Source organism: Macrotis lagotis, chromosome 1 (genome assembly GCF_037893015.1).
Source record: "Macrotis lagotis isolate mMagLag1 chromosome 1, bilby.v1.9.chrom.fasta, whole genome shotgun sequence".
Taxonomy (NCBI): Eukaryota; Metazoa; Chordata; class Mammalia; order Peramelemorphia; family Peramelidae; genus Macrotis; species Macrotis lagotis.
The window spans coordinates 928,329,114-928,337,433 of record NC_133658.1 but is presented as its reverse complement, the minus strand read 5'-3'; positions in this window follow the sequence as shown (position 1 = coordinate 928,337,433).

The following is an 8,320-nucleotide window of genomic DNA, read 5'->3' as shown; positions in this document are numbered from 1 at the left end:
AAATTGAATGTGTTGAGAGAAAAAACATATCCTTAAGGAAAAAAAGAAAATATTACAGATAGCAAAATTATGTAACATATAAGATGACTTTTTAAAAATTGGAGATATGGGGTGGCTAGATGGCGCAGTGAACAGAGCACTGGCCTTGGAGTCAGGAGTACCTGTGTTCAAATCCAACCTCAAACACTTAATAATTACCTAGCCATGTGGCCTTGGGCAAACCACTTAACCCCATTGCCTTGAAAAATCTAAAAAAAAAATTGGAGATATTAATTTTTGGTCTTTGTTTAAATGCCACAGTTTCTTCTCTGGATACAGATGGTATTTTCCATCACAGATCCCCTAAAATTGTCCCTGATCATTGCACTCATGAAGTAAACAAGTCCATCAAGGTTGATCATTACTCCATGTTGTTGGTAAGGTGTATAATGTTCTTCTGGTTCTGCTCATCTGAGTACCTCTTTTCACCCACACTTTTCTTTGGAGTCTTCCAAACATTGAGCCACTCTGATAATGTATGTGTCAACCTCATCATCTGTAAGTAGATCCCTGGAATGTGAGGGCACTTATCCAGAACAGACAACTTTTCTCTATTTGCTATAACCAATGGGTCCACCTATGGAATGATGCAGGCCCAAATTAGCCCAAACAGTAGAAAATTGGTCCATTCGTTGTTATGTCAGAGCAGAGGCTCAGAGACTGCATTGAGGACACAATCATCTGTGCACAGAGTCACATACCAACTCTTCCTCAGCTTTAGTCTTGGCTTGTAAGTTTTTCAAGTTAAATTATCTATTGTCAGTGAAATTGCTGACCTTGTTCCCATTTATATTCTTGTTGAAGGTGTTCAACAACATCCCTGAAAATATCATGCTAAAAAGCATGTGAACAAGAACAAAGTCATGCTTCAATCCACTGATGACTAGGAAAGGGCAACAGCAACGTCCATTCTCCAGATTTGTGCAATCATGTCATCATGATACTGATGTATGACATTGTAAATTTATTTGGGCAACCAAATTTTACCATAATTTCCCATGAGCCTTTATGAATGACAGTATCAAATTTCTGAGGTGGGGCAGGAAACCCAGAAATGGAAGATCTCTTATGCACTTTGAAAGGTTTTGTTCCTGTTCCTTCATGCCAACCACAGGCTGGGGGCACAATCTAATTGATCCATTGGCTCCCATACATTTCCCCCACCCTGCTCATTGTACTAATGAGCAAGAATAACTACATGTCCTTGAGCATGGGCCGGCAAAGGAGAAGGTCAAGACCCACCTTAGAAATGTGGGGGTATGCCCACCTAATCTCAGTTTTGATCAGATTGAGTCTTTTGACTTTAACTCCTGCCCATAGGCAGAGCCCAGTCTTTGTAATATAATCTAACAATTCTCCCTTCACATTCTTGTGGAACCCAAACACTCACATATTCCAACTATTCCTTGGTCCTTTCTGAAGCCAACCTCAGTCTCAGGTAGATGATCATTTTCTACAGAAATTACTAACCTATTAAAATGGACATTAGCAAGAGTCTTTCTAGTAATGATTAAGAGAGAAACCACCTCTACTATTGTCATAGAATAAATAATTTCCCTTTCTTTTCTAGAGTTAGACTATGGAGGCATCCTTGAATTCCCATGGGGTGATCTCTTCTTGTCCTGTCACCCAAAAAACTTCAGTCAGCTTTTGTATAAACAGCAGACCCACATCTTTTAAATCTCACCTGGAATAGAATCAGCACCAGGCACTTTTCCACATGAGAGGAACCTAATTGTATATCTCTGTTTTTAACTATGGACAAATTATAAGATAGGTCAAGAAACACAGACAAAGGAGATGGAACCTTTTCCCCTATTTGCAGAAATTTATGACATCATTAACTAATTAGAAATGGAATGTGGGGGCAGCTAGGTGGTGTAGTGGATAGAACACCAGCCCTGGAGTCAGGAGTACCTGAGTTCAAATCCACCCTCAGACACTTAATAATTACCTGTGTGGCCTTGAGCAAGCCACTTAACCCCATTGCCTTGCAAAAACCTAAAAAAAAAAAAAAAGAAATGGAGTGTGACTGGAATATAAATTTTGCTGTGAATTTCCAAATTGTGATTAAAGTGTTTTTTAAATGCTGATCTATTCCTGTGAGTTTTGAATAAATATTCTTTAGAATTTTTTTTTTTAAATTAAGAGCATGAATTTGAATCTTAGATGAACCTAACTACTCTGGAGATTGAAAGATTTATTGTTTTACAACTAAGGCAATTTTGATGATTAGAAAGAAACTACTTTGAACATAGTATCAGTAAAATTCCAAAATGAAGGTGGAAAAAATAGGTTGCAGCATGAATTTTAACTGTTAATCTTAGGAGCTATCTGCTTAGTTTTAACTCTTTACTAAAGTGAGGAATGTAGGGTGTTGGTCTTCACAGGGTGTGGAATCCATTACAAAGGGGCAATGGCCCAGCCAATCACAAAACTGGGAGAGTTTTCCTAATCCCATTCCAGAGATGACAAACCCAAGAGATCTTCACACTATTAGGTAATTGAATATTATCCCTTACACCCCCTGTGACAATTGGGGTTCATCAGCATATCATGAGTCTATGATGTAGGAGGGGAATCATATTAGGGACATGCCATGGAATGGGTAGACCTCTAAGATTATAACTCAAACTCTGAGAGTCTATGAAAATCCAAGAGAGAGGGGAAAGAGTTTCTGAAGACTATATAAAATCTGCTGTACTAACCCCACCTTGTGCCTCCTGCTAGGTGAGGTACCAATATCCTGCAGGATTCATGAGTAAAATCTACAATTTTCTCTCACTCTAGCTGGGTTTTTCTTTCTTTCATTTATAATAACAAAAAAGAGGAAAGTTTGTGTAAATCAGAAGGATATTATTAGAAAGATAGATTGAATTTGAATTCTGCACCTTAGTTTACATTTATTAAACTCTATGGTAGGAATTTGGTTAGAGCAGTAGTATTAGGGGAGAGACTCTGGTCCCTGATTCCACCCCTCCTCCAGGTGACACTCCTTGAGCACTGAAAGCCTGGGGGAATTTTTTCTGGAGAACTATAAACAAGAGAACTTTGTTTCATTCTTTAAATTCATGAGACTACTAATATTATTATTGTCCTAAATTTTCTTGTTTTATACATAATGAGAAATCATTGTTTAAGAAATACTGTTAGGAAAATAATGCAACTGTATCATTTAAAATATTAACTCTTGATATGATTAATTTGAAATTATTAAGTTATTAGAGGTTATTGTCATAATGGTTAAAACTATAAAGTATTTAATTGAGGATATATTAAAAGGGGGAATTGATAATTGTTTACTAAGTGGGAGAAAGTACAAAAGAAAAAACCTTGTAAAACTGATAAACCTGCCAGATTTCTTGAGATCATCTGCCTGGTCAAGGTCACACAATCTTATGTACCCTGTGAAAACTTGTGAATTAGTTTACTTAGAAAAATGGAATCCACTTGACCAATTCAAAGCTTCTTTGAAGATTTATTCCTCCTTCTTTGTCAAACAAGTTTTTTTTAATAGAATAACACTGTTATCTATAATTGAAAGAAAAACCCAGCTAGAGTGAGAGAAAATTGTAAATTTTATTCACGAATCCTGCAGGATAGGGTGACTCACGGAGGCACCTCAGTGAGGCAAGAGTTAGCATTAGAACATCAGGTCATTTATAGTCTTCAGAAACTCTTTCCCCTTCCTCTTGGATTTTCATAGACTCTCAGAGTTGGAGTTACAATGTAAGAAGTCTGCGCATCCTAGGACATGTCCCTAAAACTCAGCTGCCTTAGGTCAAGATCTCTAGGTTACTCTTGACCAGTTAAGTGCTAGTTTCTACTAATCTTGGGTTTGTCATCTTTGGAATGAAATTAGGAAACTCTCCCAGTTTTATGATTGGCTGGAGCCATTCCCCTTTGTAATGGATTCCCTAGAGACCCACACAAACACACACACACACCCCGTGAAGACCAGCACCCTACATTCCTCACAACAATAACATGATTCAAGATGATGAAAATTTTGAAATTAGTATATGTTGAAGCTGCATCTTGAACTAACAATGTTAACAGACTCTAATCTTGGAGATTTAATTTGGTTTAAAGGCTTAATATGCAATACCTCAAGAGAATGACATCTCTTAGTCTATATGTAGTAATTAGCCAATGTTTTTTTCTGTTTGTTTGTTTTGAGTGATTGATCATTCACTCTATGTGGAGTTCCAAAATGATTGATTTTTATATCAGGATAAGTTTATTTAGGGGAAAAGAAGAAGAAAAGGCTATGAAGTAAATTTTTTTCTGTGTTGTATAAAGCCTGGTAAACTTTTATTGCTAATGAACTTATTGCAGTGACAAGAAGTAACAGCAACTGTAACCAACTCTAAGCTACTGGGGTTTTTTTTAATTGTGTTACTTTATTTTTTTATTTTCATCCATAAACTACTGCTTTTTGAAGTAAAATCTCACATAATCTGATTTGTTTTGAGTTTTAAATTTAATCTAATTGTCTGAATGATTATTAAATTAGTAATTCACCTTTTGAGGGAAATGCCACTAGCTGCTATCTGTGATCTGCTTCAGATAAATGTTAGTACCTGAATAAGGTTGAGAGGATGACCTTGGAGTAGCCTAAGGTAGGATCTTCTTGACTTGGTTTCTCCATTGTATTATTTCCTTTTAAACAAAAATGCTTCCCACTTGATTAATCCTGAAACCTTGTTAGGATGTTTTGAGAATAAAGTAAAACTTATGAGTAGCAGTTCTAAATAGTAAATATGACTTCCCTGAAATCAAAGGGAACTGATCCTATTACACCTGGATTGAGACTTGGAGGGTCAGTTTTTGATGTTAATATAAGTATGTCCCTGCAAGTAAAAGTGTAATTTTAAAAATATAATGACTCTTGCTGTTGCAATACTCCACTTCCTTTGGACTCATATAATAGGAAGTAAGCATGAAAGATCTTTCTGATTGCAATTAAAAATTATAGTTATTTCCATGTCCAAATATTCTAGGAGAAGCTTCTTTGAGAACAGTCCCATTATAGAATGCCCCAAAAGATCTGTTTTCAGAAACCCAATGGCTGTCTGAGTCATTGAGCCCTAAGATAGAATTTGCAGATGGAATAAACATTGGGAATGAGTTAAGAAAAAGTCTGAATGTTCACACTTCCCTCTTTTTCTTTCCCCTTACACCTGTCTCTGGAAGGTATATTTGCTAAAGGGACCTGACCCCAAATGACCTTGTCAATGTGCCAGTTAGTCTTCACTCTCTCTCTTTCACACTATTCCTATCATGGTAGGATGTCAAAGTCTCATAAGAATAACTAAGTCATTTGATAATTGATATATCAATTCCTTGAGGAAACACTGTTTTTCATTGAATTAGAGTGAGGAATTGAAGAAATTAAATTGATTCTCTAACATTTTATAATTGATTCTATTCTAGAATTGGTTCCTACTCTGTACTACTGACTCATTTTGAATGAATGCTTAAGACACATTTCTTTATCTAGCTGACCATAAGCTAATTTTAGAAATTCAGTTGTGCTAATCACTATTCCATTCTTGTCTTAAGAAAATTTATTGCCTTGAGGGATGTAGGTGTGACTTAGCATCTTTATGCCACCAAGCTCTCTTTCAAGAATATCTGTTTTGCTATCCAAAGAAGTCTGGTCCACTATCTCTTGCTTTGCAGTTGAACTCAACAGCTGACATTTCAGTCACAGGAGGGAAGGAAGGGTTATTAGTACCCCACTCTAATTTTCAACCAATCATGTTGTCCTCACTCCCATAAAGCTGCCAGATCTTTAACCAATTGCATCATTTCCCTCACTCATCCATTTTTTCTCTTTGTTTTATGATTATCAAAAGGAGTTATGTCTCCGCCTCTGTGTCATTAACCTGAGGTGGTCATCTGATTCACTTTGTTAACAGATTCACACCCTGATAATAAATTGATAAGTCTTGGAATTTTGTGCCTCCATTTAATTTTATTAAAATTTTTTGAGACACTGTAAGACTATCTGAGCTGATCTGAGCATCTCTGAGCTGATCTGAGGGAGAAGTAAGTTTGTAAATTTGAACTCAGAGATGAACTTTCAAATTTTAAATCTCTGACCTCCCCATGTTCTAAAATAACAAAAGAATCCTTCTCTATTAGGTTTGGGTTTATTTTCATATGATCTAAAAAGTATCTACCCATTAAGACAACCCTAGGGAGAGATACCCCAAAAATACCTACTATAAAACTTTCAATATTTAATAATAGTTAAAACTCAATCACCTGGTAATTTGGAATTCTATCTTAAAAAGAGTATTCATAGGGGATAGCTAGGTGGTACAGTGGATAGAACAACGGCCCTGGAGTCAGGAGTACCTGAGTTCAAATCTAACCTCAGACACGTAATAATTACCTAGCTATTGTGACCTTGGGCAAGTCACTTAACCCCATTGCCTTAAAATTAAATATATATATATATATATATATATATATATATATATATATATATACAAAAAAGAAATACAAAAAGAGTATTCATGAATCATATATCTAGTTTATCTTCAGTTTCCAGCTCCATAAATTTCTGAAGATAAAGGAAGGAAAGCAATCATAAACTTATCCTGTTATATGTCATCTCATTTCCACTTGACCAGAATGAGAATTCAAGGAGAAAATTAAATCTTTTTGACCGGATTTTATCAATGGGCAGCCTGGGTCTTACCAATCCTGGAAGCTTGAAAAGCAGTCTTTATTACAGCGCATTCAGGCTACATGGCAGCCACTTTCTTTTCCCCCAGACAGCCCTTTATTTATCCCTCTTTCTGTGCGTGCCATGCTCGTGCAGCCCTCATGCACACTGGGACTCGGCCAGCCAGGTCAAGAAAGGTCCCAACGAGGATATTCTGCTTGCATTGGCACAAGTTCCAGGAGCATCTGGGGTACCTGTGGGGCAGCAAACAGCCTGAGGCCGTCAGCACTTCCTTAATTCTCAGGATTCCAAGTTCCTCTTCAGTCCCTCAGTCACCAGGAGAACGGCTTGACCCAGGAGACCCCAACATCTTTTGAAATTCTAGTAACTTATAATTATTCCTCCTCCATTCCTTTTCATATGGCTCATCAGACTACAGAAAAAGTAAGTTTACATTAGATAACTAAAGAATACAAATACTTTTGATAATCTGCTTTCATGCTATATGACAAGAAATGTGCAAATGGAAGACTAGCTTTCGTTGCTTCTATGAAGATTTTTTTTTTTAGGTTTTTGCAGGGCAGATGGGGTTAGGTGGCTTGCCCAAGGCCACACAGCTAGGTCAATATTAAGTGTCTGAGACCGGATTTGAACCCAGGTACTCCTGAATCCAAGGCCGGTGCTCTATCCACTATTCCACCTAGCCGCCCCACTTCTATGAAGATTAAAGCTACTTTTTAGCAAGCTCTCTCTACTCTTAGGGAGAAATTGCTTTCATTATGACCAATCTACTCCACTAGAATTCAAGGAAACAGAGAGAGTATGGGGAAAGGAACCAGAGGCCAAATAGCGGGGTTTGGAGACTAATTTAGATTGGTCAGCTCTACCTATACCACATCATCTAGACAACTGAGATTATGTGTGTGTTCTCCTGTGAAAGTAACATTGATAGAAAATCATTATCTGAGAAGCCCTGGAGAGCTTAGTTCATTCCTGACTTCCCCTCAGTGAACTGGAGGGAAGAATAGACAGGTTGTGGATATTTCCACTCGAATTTACTGAAAGTAGCTAGGGCTGCCACCTGGGCTTCATTAAGGAAACATTTCCTATCAATTAGGTCTATAAGAAAAGGATCTATTTGCTGGATTAGGAGGGAGGTTAATCGGTGTATAGAGACAAATTGTGAGCATTGATTTATATGACTGATATTTTTTCTTAGGTATGTGGCACTAGATGATTTCTTATGACCTTCCAGCCCTTTTAATAAATCATCAATATATTTTGCTTTAACCTTATTTTAAAATCCTTGTATACCTTTCTCCCCCAATCCTTAAACTTTATTTTTAACATTAATCTGAAAAAAAAAAAAACTTTAAATGGATGGTGTCAATACACAGGTATCTAGCAAAACAAATTCTTACATTGGGCCTAGTCTAAAAATGTATTTCTCTTTTCATTGTTGAGTCATTTGAATCATGTCAAATTCTGAGAGTTTAGGGAGGGTTTGGTTTTTTGTTGTTGTTGCTGTTTGCTTTTTGTCAAAGATCCTAAATTGGTTTGCCATTTCCTTCACTGGCTCACTGTGTAGCTGGAGAACTTAAG